Source organism: Anomaloglossus baeobatrachus, chromosome 6 (genome assembly GCF_048569485.1).
Source record: "Anomaloglossus baeobatrachus isolate aAnoBae1 chromosome 6, aAnoBae1.hap1, whole genome shotgun sequence".
Lineage (NCBI taxonomy): Eukaryota > Metazoa > Chordata > Amphibia > Anura > Aromobatidae > Anomaloglossus > Anomaloglossus baeobatrachus.
The window spans coordinates 59553730-59569629 of record NC_134358.1 but is presented as its reverse complement, the minus strand read 5'-3'; the positions used below and the strand labels follow the sequence as shown (position 1 = coordinate 59569629).

Sequence of the window (15900 nt, the reverse complement as noted above, 5' to 3'; positions counted from 1 at the left end):
AGCTGTTTTCAACAGCTGACATGTGTGCCTGCATGTTACGAGTGGAATCGCATTCCACCTGTAACATTAACCCCTTACATCTCGCTGTGAAAGTCTGGCAGCGAGATGTATATATGCACGGTCACGATTTTTACTTACCGCCACCCCCACCGGAAGTCACATGAGTGATCACGTTACTTTTAGTGGTTGCCATGGTAGCACAGGGTCATGTGATGACGCCTGTAGCTAACATGAGTCACTTCCTCTCAATGCCGGAATACAGCCGGCATTGAAAGTAAAGCACAAAATCTGCAGTTCTCAGCTGTGTAGCTGTGATCTGCAGATAGGGCAGAGCGATCGGATTGCTGATCGCTATAGCCCCCTAGGGGGACTAGTAAAATAAAAAAAAAAGTAAAAAAAAAGTTTTAAAAAATTAAAAAAAATAAAAAAACCCTAAAAGTTCAAATCACCCCCCTTTCGCCCCATTGAAAATTAAAGGGTTAATAAAATAAAAAATATACACATATTTGGTATCGCCGCGTTCAGAATGCCCGATCTATCAAAATATAAAATCAATTAATCTGATCAATAAACGGCGTAGCGGCAAAAAAATTCCAAACGCCAAAATTATGTTTCTTGGTCGCCGCAAATTTTGCGCAAAATGCAATAACAGGCGATCAAAACGTAGCATCTGCACAAAAATGGTACCGTTAAAAACGTCAGGTCGAGATGCAAAAAATAGGCCATCACTTAGCCATAGATCCCGAAAAATGAGAACGCTAAGGGTTTTAGAAAATGGCGCAAAACGTGTGCCTTTTTTTTTAACAAGCTTGTGAATTTTTTTTAACCCCTTAAATACAAGTAAACCTATTCATGTTTGGTGTCTACAGACTCGCACTGACCTGAGGCATCACATAGATACATCAGTTTTACCATATAGTGAACACGGTGAATAAAATATCCCAAAAACTATTGTACGATCACACTTTTTTGGCAATTTTTCCGCTCTTGGAATTTTTTTGCCATTTTCCAGTACACTATATGGTTTCATTTAAAAGTACAACTCGTCCCACAAAAAACAAGCTCTCATATGGCAAGATTGACAGAAAAATAAAAAAGTTACGGTTTTCGGAAGAAGGGGAGCAAAAAACAAAAACGGAAAGTGCCCGGGGGCTGAAGGGGTTAAAAGTAAGAAAAATGATCGGAACTAAAATAATACCAGATAGTATTATGACATTTTCATTTTTGTAACATATATACATGTACTGTATATAAAAAGCATCAGTTTACAAATATATAACGACTTAACGAGTTAAAACTTCTAAACTCCTAAATCTGAATTATTAAAGTCTTGCTTTGGAACGTGATTATATGACTGTATGTATTCATACTCTACAAGACGAGTAAAATAGATTACATTAGCAATTATGAAATGAGTTTCCTGCTTTTACAGCCTTAACTTCCAGCTGAGAAACACAATATTTAACTTTAAAATGCAACCTCGACCTTAATGCATTGCGTTATGAAAGATTCATTTTGGAGTCCAGTGGAAAGTACCTGGCAGCAGGAAGACTATGTTCTATTTCTCATTAAGATTCATTCAATACAACTAAAGCCAACTTGCACGCATACCCTGACCTCGTGCGCTAGGGACATCGGCATTTTTCCTAAAATATTTATTTTTTTATTTTAGCAGTTGCGAGATGTACAAATTAAAATGTTGCTAATATAACATTAGACCAATACCAGGATCACTATAAAACTGCCGACCATATATAATTTCTTGTGCAAGAAAATGCATTTATTTTTTTGACTTTCATTGATTCCTAATATAGATAAAAAACCTATGGAAAAGGAAGCGCAATAGGGTCTTACCCTGACAAACAGGGGATGACAGAAAAGATAATCCTACTCACCAAGGAGGGTTGTGAAAGGCACAACTCCTGTAACAGTATAAACTGGATCAACGGCAGCAGTACCCCAGGTGGCTGATAACAGAGAGAAAATTGTAGAATGGGGCTTTGTAAACCGCGCCAAAGATCACTGATGAAATCTTGGATTAATGTAAACTTTTATTCTTGCACAGGTCTACGCGTTTCAGGAGGCTCCGCTCCCTTCCTCAGGACCAAACAGGCATAAGTGATTTGATGTAACTTATGCCTGTTTGGTCCTGAGGAAGGGAACGGAGCCTCCTGAAACGCGTAGACCTGTGCAAGAATAAAAAGTTTACAATAATCCAAGATTTCATCAGTGATCTTTGGCGCGGTTTACAAAGCCCCATTCTACAATTTTCTCTCTGTTATTGATTCCTACTAGAAGGGTTGTCTCATTTTATAAATTGGGTAAAAATGCAAAATTTTGTAAAAACAAAAAACTTTGCATTTTATAACTTATTAAAATCCTTTTCCTTCTTCAGAAGAAAGAGATTGTTATACTTTTGCAATGAACAGTTCATTACCAAGGTTACTGACTGACTCAGAGATGGCCAGATCCCTCAAGAATAAGCAATCCCTTGCATGGTGTTTGCCATACAGCTTGAAAGGAATGCTCTGAAGCCGGCAAGATCACTGTATCCAGCAAGTCTTATTGTCCCTGTGCTCCTCCCATGATGCAGAGACAGCTCCGACTGCAAACAGCATGGGAGAGTGCATAGTTTTGGATAGCGGCTCACCTATACCGTTAATGCCACCGAACGTCAGAATGGCACTGCCAGTTAGTAAGCAGGAAGTTGGGAAGCATTTTCAGAAGACATTAATTTATTAGGTATGGAGTGTGAGTGCCACAAATAGAAATACATAAGCAAAGGTCAGAAAAAAATGAGCCTCCAAGTCTTGTGCTGCAGCGCAAAACTTGGGGACCCATTTTTCTGACCTTTTTGTATTAATTCAGCTCCAAGTATTGTGTAGAGTCAGTGGTCTAGCAGCAGTGGTCAGGTGTGCCAACTGTCCGGTGGAAGGAGCGGCTATCACTGACTTGCAGACAGCAAATGAAAAGCTGAGACCGCTTCTTTGTGGAGGTGATACACACGATCAGTGAGACACCTCTTATTCTACTCTGGCCCTCCATTGCTGAAGATTCGGAGTATTACTGAACAGAGGTTAGGAGAACCTACTACACCTCTAAGCGTTAAGGATGTGGACACTATCAGAATTTTAGTTAGCATTGTGCCTGGTCAGTGCAATGTGAATAGGTACTTTACTCAACCATTTTTATTCAATTGTTAGCTACAAATCACACACAGGGAACGCTTAACTTTTTCTTTTATTTACAAATAGAATTGCATGCACTTATATTCCTTGGCTGCTATCAATGAAGATGTATTTTTTTCTCTGAGGAATATTCTACCACGCTCAGTGCACTAGAGCACACTAATCATCAAGATCCACTCGAAGCTCCTTTTGCAATTCCTGAGCAATAATGTCAAGATATTCTGATTTGTAAATTAGTCAATGAACTTTGCAGCCCATTTCAGCACATTTAGGTCACACAGGCTGTTCACAGTAGCACTAGCAACAGACAGTATGGCTTTGTGTTGGAAAAATGCTCCTGGGACACTTTGGAGAAGTGGCCGTACTACTCATACACGTTCAACAACTAAATTAATGTAATGCTGAATGTTAATATACCTGGAATGAAGACCATAAGGGTCCAGTTACTGTAAATGTTGTCTTCAAACACCTTAATCCAGTAAAACCCCTGTCACATTTAACGACTTACCAGTGATCCTGAAAACGATCCGACCTGATAAGGATCGCTGGTAAGTCGCTGGGAGGTCACTGGTGAGATGTCACACAGCCAGACCTTACCAACGACTCAGTAATGATACAGGTCGCAGTAGCGAACTCTATAACGATCTCTGCTGTCATTGGGACCCTGTCACACAGTGTCAAACACAGCGATGTGTCCTGGTTAGCAGGACATCGCCTTTGAAGAAAATGATCCCAACCATTCAGCAACGACCGGCGGCCTCACAGCAGGGGCCTTATCGCTGGTAGGTGTCACACATAACGAGATCGCTGCTGTGGCATGAAAACGGTGACGCAGCAACGATCTCATTAGCGATCCCGTTAGTGATCGCATTGTGTGTGACGGGGCCTTAAGAAAGACAAGTATTATGTTCCCTTGTGAAGTTTTCTTTATAGCATTAACAAAATGATCTCATCAGTTTCAAAGAATGGCTAATGAGTAGTGGTTAGGATTCAGTATGGTAAGTGAAATTATACATCACATATCAAAGCTACAGTATCAAACAGTGTCTACACACACCTTGAGAAGGTGTTTGAATGACATTGGGCTACTAGCTGAATGTCCAGCTAAAGATGTCCATTGACATCACACCACTGCTTTCAGAGTCTATCATGTTGCAAACCAACATGACAATAGAAGCTGGAATGGAGTTCTGTTCTCTTTTGCAATGAGTTCCACTTTTGTCTTGGATGCAATGATAAACAGAGATTTATCTTGGCACCATATGGGCAAAGACATAAAATGACCATGACATTGGATGGAGGCTGGAATGCAATTCTGTCCTCGTCTTCAATGAGTTCCACTTTTGTCTAGGGTGCAATGATAACCAGATCTGAGCACCATATAGGCAATTGACCTTCAGGAGGAAATGTGAAACTGTTCCACGTGCCATTTTTCAACACTCTACAAAAGGTTGCATGCTGCTGGAGCAAATGTGACAAGTCGGCATGTCCTAAATGTTCTAGCATGACCTGCTGCATCTCCAGACTTGTCTTCCTTTGAACACACAGTTGTCAGCAATTACAAAGGGAGGTTCTGGCAGTGGATCTTGTTAATTTGTCCATGTAAATTCCTCAGAAAACCCTTAATAACCTAAGGGATAGCATCCAAGGTCTCTAAGTTTGGGAATTTTTGTACGTGGTGCTCATACTGAATAAATTGAATTTTTTTTTTAAAATGTAATTAACATTTTTTTCATCAATTGAATATCACTAACATATCAACCCTGTGATTTCCATAGTCTCTTTTTCTTCTTGCTGTTGCAATTTTAATGCGGGAGAGTGTAGTTAAAAAATAAAACTATTAAAATAAAAATTTTAAATGTGGACATTATTTGTCCCAACTCCATTTAGTTATTAAAGCTAAAATGAGAGACATGAAGCATTTCATTTCAATATAACAATTTTTACAATAAGTAATTTTTTTCATAAAAAAGTATAACTTTTCCTTCCAGCCTTTAACCTGTCTCCAGAATTCTTCTGATTACTTGTTTTTATTTTTGCTGAAGTGACAAAAATACAGTAATATACATTTCGCTAGAAATTTAATGGCACTAGAAATGGCTTTTAGTTTTCCATTTCATTGATCAAGGGCTGCAGTTATCTCCTAAATTTACACTAAATAGCTCCATGGTAGAAAGCTGGAGTGAACACAAGTTCTGCAGCGCCAGCCTTCCATATATATCACAAGTTTACTTCGAACTGCTATGATTTAACGATGTGCAAAAATGTTCTGTCATTGTGCCACTTTTATAGGGCACATAACAGATTTTCCGGACGGGGAGTGTACTCAATCATCAGAGTTATAGTCTCTTACTTTCATATGTGATATACAAACACAAGTGTAAAGACCCGTATTTTTATATAATGACTATTATTATATTTTTTAATTTCTATATTTAGATCTGTTTTTGAAATGTTAACTCAATAGTTCCCAATAAAATCCCAGTCCGTTCTACTTAAACTATAAAATCAATCATTTAAAGCTAAAAATAAACCTATTTTACAAATATCTCTCTACTGTTTGAGTTAAGGCTGCATTACACGAGACGATGGATTGTGCGATGCATCGTCAGGGTCTCGGTTTTCGTGACGCACATCCGGCATCGTACACGACGTCGTCTCATGGGATACCTCTGAGCGACGCAGTATTGCTCACAAATCGTGAGTCGTGTACTCATCGCTCAGTTTCATAATATCGTTTATTTTTCCTGCAGCAGGTTGTTCATCGTTCCCGTGGCAGTGTGTCGCCCTGGGCAAGCCAGGGGTCACAGGTCACAACACCACCACACCCCACACTCCAGGTAGGCACATCACAGCTAACCAGAAATCCTTGTTGCCTTCCTCCAGAGGCTGATGATTCACACCAGGGGGTGGGCCAGGCGGTTGGCTCCGCCCACCAAGGAGATCACAGTTCTGGAGGCGGGAGAAACCAGGCAGATAACCCCGGGCAGGGGAAGAGTGAAGTCTAGCTGAGGGCTAGAGTAAACAACAAAGAAGTGAAAGTGAAGGAAAGAAAAGTAGTAAAGGAGGAAAGCAAGAAGTGGTGACAGAGCGGAGAGTGTGCAAGCCTGTGAGCCCAGCTTTGTGTAGGGCCAGAACAGCAAGGTCAGCGACGGCGGTGACTGTCCGGAGGGGGACCGTTTGGAAGTTCCTGGAAGGACCCCGTTGGCTGTGTGCCCGGTGGTCTGGAGCAGTGTTCCGAAGGACAGTCAGCACCAGGGCAGGGGCCTCTCGGACCCCGGCAAGGCTAGGAGTCGCCAAATTTGCCGAATCCGTCAGTGAAGGGGACGTAGATCCCCCAGCAACCAAGTCCCGATTGACGGCAACAGCCCAACCTGAAGCAGAGAGACACCGCCACCGCCAAGGCACCAGTTTCTCAGGGCCAGCGCCTGCAGGCAAAGTGTAGAGCTCCTCCGGCCCAGATTGCAGTCGGGGAGCGGGTAACCGGAGGGAATCCACCGCTACCACAAGTCAACCATAGGTGCAAGGAAGAGGGACATCACCGTCACCTACCGGGAGTGCAGGTGCAGCCGTCTGTGGGCCCGTCCTACCAGCCGTTTGGTTTACCGTACAAACTGTGTCCGTGTCTCAGGCTGAGTGAGTACCACAGTGCCGCAAGGCACAGCGCTGCCCCCCGCGTCCCTGCGCCCATCAGGCCCCGCACCTCACAAACCATCACCGGGCCCCGGGACCACCAACCCCTACCCACGGAGGGGCAACACAGCACCTGGCTGCTCCCCATCACCATCCCCGGGATCCCCATCCAGAGCAGCGGTGGTGCAATCACCACAACCGTGGGTGGCATCACGAACTATAACAATCCCCACACCCAACAAACCCCTTTCACTCACGGGCGAGGAGTGTCGCTCGAGAAACCCCGGGATCCGGCCCACGGCTCGAGCCACCACTGAGCAGCTGCCGGACCCGAGCAGAGGGGGTGAGCGCGGTGTGCTGACACCCTCCTCCCCGCCCGCGACAACTTGGCGTCACGAACAGGATCTTACCGCTCTGCCGTTGGGTAGAGATGCGCCTTGTTACCGCCGGAGGTATCCGGCTGAAAAATTTCAGAAGCCGCCATCTTTGGCGCGAAAAGTTCCCGCTCGAGCGTCTTCTCGAGCAGTAGAGGCGCGAAGGCCAAGACCCCGCCCCGAGAGAGGAGGGGCCGGAAAGAGCTAAGGGGGACGAAAACAAGATGTCTGCGCCCGACGGAGCCGCTGGAGGAGCGGTGGTCGCAGCCGCATCGGCACCCGCGGATGGGAATGGGCCTGCCCAAGTCCCGGTTGTACCGGCGGGAGGTGCCGCGGCCCCCGCGCTCGCTCAGGTCATGCCGTTTTCCTTGCCCTATGCGCCCGGAGCTGCCTGGCTACCGCAGTATGATGGGAAACCGGATGCCCTACAGGCCTTCCGGAAAAAGCTTAACCCGTTGCTGGAGCTGTACCCCCTGACTGATAAGCAACGAGCGGCGATAGTGCTAGGCCAGCTAACCGGTGCGGCGGAGCAGGAAGCGGAGACCTGGGCCGAGGGGGACCGGCTCTCTGTAGCCACCATCTTTGAGAAGCTACAGACTGCCTTCGAGACCGGGACTGAAGCTGAGCTGAGGATGCAGTTTTACCAGTGCCGGCAACGAGCCGGGGATAGCATTCGGGACTATGCTCTACGTCTGCAGACCGCCCTCCGCACGCTGAAGCGGGTGAACTCTATTAATGAGGCGGATAGCAACAAGATGGTGGAGCAATTTGCGCAGGGGATGAGGTCCCCTGAGGATCGTAAACAACTCCGGCTGTGGGCCCTGGAACACCCTGATGTGGACTTTGCTGTGTTAAAAGAGCGGGCTATCAAAGCTGGCGCCCCCAGACAATAGCATAACATTGATAGCCGCTAATGGACTTCCATTGACCCAGGTGGGGTATAAACAAGTGGCTATGACAGTGGGGCAAGCTGAACTACAACACCAGGGTATGATTGTGATCATGAATGAACCCAGTGATCATAACCCGAAGATAGTGCTGGGAACCAATGTGATGGAACACTGCATGGCTGATGTGTTGACCCTATTGCAACAGCTGGCCGCCACAGCGGCGGGGAGCCGGCAGAGGGCTGTGCAGCGTGAAATCCGTGCCCTGATGTACCACCAGCATGTAAGCTCAACAGGAGGGGAGATTGGTGGAGTGAGAGTGATGGATGTTGCTCCATTGACTGTGCCCCCTAGGAGTGAGATGATGATCTGGTGTAGGGCAGCAGTAGGGCCTCAGGGGCGTGACTACCCCGCAATGATGGAGCCCATGCCTTCCGAGCACTGGCCCACTGTAATGGCCGCCCGAGGGGTGGTGGATGTGAAGAAAGGGAGAGTGCCTGTGAGAATGTTGAACTGTGGGGAGGAAGAAGTCAGGCTTCCCCGGTATGCCACCATTGCCAAGCTGCTTACCCTGGACCCTCACACTATCCATGAAGCCAGTCCATCCACACTACAACCTGCCACCAACACTCCCCCACCCCAGGGGGACATAAAAGAGTGGCACCAACAGCTACATGCAGGCACTGATGATACCCCTACACATCACAGGGCAGGGGTACACAGGGTGGTGCAGGAGTACGAACAGGTTTTCAGTAAGCACCCCCTAGACTTCGGGCAGATCAAGGGGGTCCAACACCACATTCCCACAGGTGAACATCCCCCTGTCAAAGAGAGGTACAGACCTATTCCCCCTGCACATTACCAGTGTGCCAAGGATATGTTGAGGAATATGAAGGAGGCGGGGGTTATTCGGGACAGTTGTAGTCCCTGGGCCGCTCCGTTGGTACTGGTTAAGAAGAAGGACGGTACCATGCGGATGTGTGTGGACTACCGGAAGATCAACCAGATAACCCATAAAGATGCCTATCCATTACCGCGTATTGAAGAGTCTTTGGCCGCACTGAGGACTGCAAACTATTTCTCGACCCTTGACCTCACCAGCGGGTACTGGCAAGTGGCCGTGGCTCCAGAGGACCGGGAGAAGACCGCCTTCACCACCCCGATGGGGCTCTGCGAATTCAATAGCATGCCGTTTGGGCTGTGCAATGCCCCTGGGACCTTCCAACGGTTGATGGAGTGCTGTCTGGGACATTTAAACTTCGAGACCGTCCTGCTGTATTTGGATGATGTGATTGTTTATTCCCAGACGTATGAAGCCCATCTGGAGCACCTGGCCGAGGTGTTCGCGTCCCTTGCCAAGTACAGGATGAAGTTGAAGCCCTCAAAATTCCACCTGCTGAAACCCAGGGTGCAGTATCTAGGGCATGTGGTGAGTGCGGATGATGTCGCCCCCGACCCTGAGAAGATCACTGCCATCCAAAGCTGGCCGAGACCAACTACAGTGAGGGAGGTAAGGCAGTTTCTGGGTCTGGTGGGGTACTACCGGCGCTTTATAAAGGGGTACACGAAGATGGCTGCCCCCATGCAAGATCTCCTCGTGGGACAGACCAAAGGTGGTAGACCCATCGGAGCCCCACTGTCGTGGGAGGACAAGCATGAGGAGTCCTTTTGCCAGTTGAAGGCGGCCCTGACTGGAGAAGAGGTCCTGGCGTACCCTGACTATGGGCGCCAATTCATCCTCCACACGGACGCCAGTAACGTGGGGCTAGGAGCGGTCCTATCCCAGGTCCAGGAGGGAAAGGAGAAGGTGATTGCCTACGCCAGCCGAAAACTCCGGCCGACCGAAAGGAACTCTGAGAACTATAGCTCCTTCAAGCTTGAGCTACTGGCGTTGGTGTGGGCTATCACGGAGCGGTTCCGTCACTATTTGGCGGCAGCAAAATTCACCGCATTCACGGACAACAATCCGCTGACTCACCTGAACACGGCCAAGTTGGGCGCGCTGGAGCAGCGGTGGGTAGCCCGGTTAGCCAACTATGATTTCACCATAAAGTACCGAGCTGGTCGTGTCAACATCAATGCAGATGCACTCTCCCGGATGCCCCATTTGTCAGAAGAGGGGTGCGAGGATGACGACCTCGAGGAGATTGAGTTGCCCGCGTTTCACCAGCCGCCTACTGAGAGGGTACAAGTATGTCAGCAAAAGGTGGATCTGGACCCGCGGCCCAGTCAAGAGTGGCAAGACGCCCAGGACCAAGCGCCGGCTGTCCGCCTTGTCAAGACCCTGGTGGAACAAGGTGCTATGGGGATAGACCCTGCCGCTCCAGCCGAAGCCCAACGCTTGTGGAAAGAACGGAAACGGCTTTACATACACCAAGGGAGGCTATACCGTGAGCTGATCAACCCGAAGACCCATGAGAAAATATGCCAGTTAATCGTTCCTCAAGCTGATGTCGCTGCTGTCCTACAGGCATACCATGATGGTGCTGGCCACTTCGGGTGGAAGAAGCTGGAGATGCTGTTGAGGGAGCGGTTCTATTGGAGTGGGATGCGTGAATCGGTGGAAGCCTGGTGCCGAGAGTGCGGTCCTTGTACGCTGAGAAGAAAGGACGAGACTAGCCAGAGGGCACCGTTACATCCCATAGTCACCCATCAGCCACTGGAGCTGGTCGCCCTAGACCATGTCAAACTCACCCCTAGCCGAAGTGGATACACCTACGCATTGACCATGGTAGACCACTACTCGAGATTTATGGTGGTAGTCCCCGTTAAGGACCTGACTGGTCGAACCGCTGCTCGAGCGTTCCAGGCCTATTTTTGCCGACCCCATAGGTACCCCGAGAAGGTGCTGACAGACCAAGGCCCGGCTTTTGAAGCAGAAGTGTTTCACGAATTCTGCCAGTTGTACGGCTGCAAGAAGATCCGGACCACTCCGTTCCACGCCCAGACCAACGGCATGTGCGAGAAAATGAACCATTTGGTCCTGGGGCTCCTCAAGACGCTACCGCTGGAAAAACGGAACATGTGGCCAGAAAAGTTACCAGACTTGGTTGACATGTACAATAATATCCCGTCCAGCTCGACGAAGTGCACCCCAGCGTATCTGATGAGGGCTCGTCCTGGCCGCCTGCCGGTGGATCTGGAGATGGGGTTGGAGGCCCCGGAAGCACTCCCTTCAACGGCAGAGTGGGAAAGTCGGAGGAGGGCCCAGTACCGGCAAATCCAGGAGTATGTGGAGAAAAACCTCAGTCGGAGTCGAGAACAGCAAGAGCACCGGTTCAATCAGAAGGCGCCCGCAGGTCCTTTCCAGCCGGGAGATGTGGTGCTGAAACGGAAGAGGAAAGCCCACAAACTGGATGATCAGTGGGAGCAAGTCCCTTACGTCGTACAACCCACAGAGTGGGACGATGGGAAGACCTACCAGATCAGTCGTGACCAAGGGGGCACCCTGGCCACCGTTTCTCGGGACCATCTGAAAAAATGCCCCCCAGCGTTGAAGGCAGAGGCTGAAGTACCGGTTCCTCCACCAGTGGAAAAGGCGGCAGAGGTAATCCACACTGTGATGGGTGACTTCCCAGCAAACTGGCCTACACAGAACGGCGCGGTGATACTTCCAGTGATACTGTTCCCACAACCCGTGGATGAAAAAGTAGTGGAAGCGGTTAACCGTGAACCAGAACCAGCGCCAGTGCCCAGGGATGAACCTGTACCCAGTCCCCCTACACCTCCGCCTGCCCCACACTATAGCAGGGAGGAGGAACCGATTGTTCCCTCTACCCCACTGTCTAGCAACACTGACACTGGGCCCCGCAGGTCCACCCGTTCCAACCTAGGTAGACCCCCGCTTAGGTACAGGGAGACCGTTCTATGAGTAAAAGGGGTCCGCAAAAGTGAAGGCGTGGTTGTTAGTTTAAGTTTAATTTAAAAGTTTTGGAAAGAATGATAAGGAAAATGAAAATTACCGAAGTTTAACCTGATTTGCTTGTGATTGAACCGGCAGGAGCCGGCACCGTTGTCCCCGTGGGGACCGTTTAAAAATGCATGGGAACTATCCATGGACAAGCCCGTGAACTTGCAGGGCAACCACAGACGTTAGTGGCTTGTAAACATGTTGGTTACCGTTACCGTTTTCCGCAATGCCGCCTCCGGAGAGGCAGGTTGGAGGGAGGGCCCTGAGCAGAGCTGGCTGGGGCCCAGCCACCAAAGGAACCGGTGGCTACCCTCTGGAGGGCAGGACAGATCCCGCTCGGGTACCGTGTGCTGGACTGTGGGTCAAGGGGTGCTGCCTGGGTTTTAGGGGCAGCATCAGGGCCAGGTTACTTGGGTGGGAGAGAGCGGAAACCGTAACCGTAAACCGTTGCAACGTTAAAAGTAAATGTGCCTCCCGTTTTGGGAAGAAGTTATTAAAAATGTGAATATGTTGTGTTTAATCCTGTTATCCCCTTTTTCAGAAAAATAAAACCGGTGTAGGACGGCAGCCCGCGGACGGTCTGCATTTTGCTAAGGGGGAATGTGTCGCCCTGGGCAAGCCAGGGGTCACAGGTCACAACACCACCACACCCCACACTCCAGGTAGGCACATCACAGCTAACCAGAAATCCTTGTTGCCTTCCTCCAGAGGCTGATGATTCACACCAGGGGGTGGGCCAGGCGGTTGGCTCCGCCCACCAAGGAGATCACAGTTCTGGAGGTGGGAGAAACCAGGCAGATAACCCCGGGCAGGGGAAGAGTGAAGTCTAGCTGAGGGCTAGAGTAAACAACAAAGAAGTGAAAGTGAAGGAAAGAAAAGTAGTAAAGGAGGAAAGCAAGAAGTGGTGACAGAGCGGAGAGTGTGCAAGCCTGTGAGCCCAGCTTTGTGTAGGGCCAGAACAGCAAGGTCAGCGACGGCGGTGACTGTCCGGAGGGGGACCGTTTGGAAGTTCCTGGAAGGACCCCGTTGGCTGTGTGCCCGGTGGTCTGGAGCAGTGTTCCGAAGGACAGTCAGCACCAGGGCAGGGGCCTCTCGGACCCCGGCAAGGCTAGGAGTCGCCAAATTTGCCGAATCCGTCAGTGAAGGGGACGTAGATCCCCCAGCAACCAAGTCCCGATTGACGGCAACAGCCCAACCTGAAGCAGAGAGACACCGCCACCGCCAAGGCACCAGTTTCTCAGGGCCAGCGCCTGCGGGCAAAGTGTAGAGCTCCTCCGGCCCAGATTGCAGTCGGGGAGCGGGTAACCGGAGGGAATCCACCGCTACCACAAGTCAACCATAGGTGCAAGGAAGAGGGACATCACCGTCACCTACCGGGAGTGCAGGTGCAGCCGTCTGTGGCCCCGTCCTACCAGCCATTTGGTTTACCGTACAAACTGTGTCCGTGTCTCAGGCTGAGTGAGTACCACAGTGCCACAAGGCACAGCGCTGCCCCCCGCGTCCCTGCGCCCATCAGGCCCCGCACCTCACAAACCATCACCGGGCCCCGGGACCACCAACCCCTACCCACGGAGGGGCAACACAACACCTGGCTGCTCCCCATCACCATCCCCGGGACCCCCGAATTGAGCAGCGGTGGTGAAATCACCACAACCGTGGGTGGCGTCACGAACTATAACCATCCCCACACCCAACAAATCCCTTTCAGTCACGGGCGAGGAGTGTCGCTCGAGAAACCCTGGGATCCGGCCCACAGCTCGAGCCACCACTGAGCAGCTGCCGGACCCGAGCAGAAGGGGTGAGCGCGGTGTGCTGACACCCTCCTCCCCGCCCGCGACAGCAGCACACGGTGCTTCGTGTGACACCACGGGAACGATGAACACAGCTTACCTGCGTCCCATGGCTCCCGCCGGCAGTGCGGAAAGAAAGAGGTGGGCGGGATGTTTACGTCCCGCTCATCTCCGCCCCTCCGCTTCTATTGGCTGGCCGCTGTGTGACGTCGCTGTGACGCTGAACGTCCCTCCCCATTCAGGAAGTGGACGTTCGCCGCCCACAGCAAGGTCGCTCAGCAGGTAAGTGCGTGTGACGGGGGTTTCACAACTTTGTGCGACACGGGCAGCGATTTGCCCGTGACGCACAAACGACGGGGGCGGGTACGATCGATTGTGAAATCGCACAATCGGTCGTCCCATGTAAAGCAGCCTTAAGAATGAGTTAATGTCTTCGACCTGTCAAATCTCACATTGAGGCTACTGTCTCATGGCCATATTTTCGATCTGAATGCTTTTATCATGGCGACTTCTGACTCTGTTCACATTGCAGAGTCTGGCAGGCAACCTGAGGCATCTTGGTTGCTCAGCCAGAGTTGAGTGTCAACTGTTTTGTGCTCTCTGCTCTTTGGTTTAGCAGGAGTTAATTCCTGCTGACTGATGAATGGCTTCTGGGGTCACAGGTTGCTGACATCCTATCACAGTCGCCCCTGTCATTAAAAGATGGTGGAACCTAGCCTCATAAGCCGAACATATCTCTAGCTTTGCTCCAGCATTATCGGCCATTGTGCATGGTAACCCAGTTTTTGGTGAATTGTTGTATGCTTTTTGGTATGCTGTGGAAATATCCTCATTGTTTGTTTATTTCCTCCCTGTACTTTATTTCTCCCTAAGCACAAATTGTCATTTCCGCTGTGTATATTTGCAGTGAGTTTGAACTTTGGTTTTTCCCTGTCTGTCTGTTAAAAATAAAACAGTCAAAAATGTAAACCAGCGTTATTTAAAATCCCTGCACAATAGAAACATTCTGAAAACAGATTAGGAATCAGGAAACATTACCATAATAGGCTGCCTACGTCATGCATTTAGGTAAAAAAAAAAAAATTGTAGACCAGTGTTATTAATATAGGAAACTGTATTTGCTCTTGTAAATTTTAATACCTGGCTATGTATAAAGATATATGAAATATATATGATGCCATGTGGATGTATAAAACAAATATATGGAAGGCAATAGAAATGAAAAATTATCTTTTTTTTCCGGTTGAAAATTGGTCAATTTTTTTATACGCTTGTATGATCATAAACTTTTATGAAGCAGCAGTTATTTACTAATATTTACAAGACCAAATGCAATTTCCTATATGAAATAATTTTCAGCGTATCCAGAAAATTTAGATGTTATATAAATGATCTGTATGAGAGCCAATATTTTTGTATCTTCCAAAGACTAGAGTAGGCTCATTAGAAAAACGGAGAAGACTAGTGCATGCTGTGGTTGTTTTTCTCTGACATTTGGTCAGTGAATGAAAATGGTCCTGGTCATTTAGTCTGAGTAACTTTAGTCTGAGTGCTGCAAGTTCTTTTAATGGACAGCACGTGTACCGATAAAATGGCTGTGTGAATGTAGCTTCAGGCTGAGTTTTGTCACATGTGTAGAGACAGGCTCAGGGTTAGCTCTTACCTTACCATCTGGGACCATGCACTTTAAAGGTAGACACATAAAGGGTAAATGTCTTCTCTGGGGCAGCATACTGGCTCAGCTGGCAGCAGTTAATCTACTTCTAGCCGTGATTTAAGCCCTCTGCTTCCTGGGCTTGTTGCTGGTTATTCTATTCAGTTAGGAGCTAGCCTAGGAGCAGAGAGGACATAGATTCTGCTGCTGTCATTTGCTGTCTGCCATGGTTTGTTATAGTTGTCAATTGCTGTTTCTACCTCCTTTCATTTGTTACCTTTACTCATTCACCTTTTATTCTTCCCTGTTGTACGTTTAGGTGTGCATGAGTTATATTTACCCGTTTGTGTTATTTTTTGTTGGTGGGGCTTTTGGAATTTCTGTCCCGGTCAGTTCCCTGATTGGTGGGGACATTGTCACCAGGGCCAGGACAGGAGTCAGGGCCAGGCTGGGTCCCCGGACCT

General features: G+C 48.8%; 1 protein-coding gene across 7 annotated transcripts in view; it reads right to left on the bottom strand.

Annotated features, from left to right (window-relative positions):
- Positions 1-15900, bottom strand: part of CSMD3 (CUB and Sushi multiple domains 3) — a 2007504-nt gene that overhangs the window by 884606 nt on the left and 1106998 nt on the right. The window lies entirely within an intron of this gene.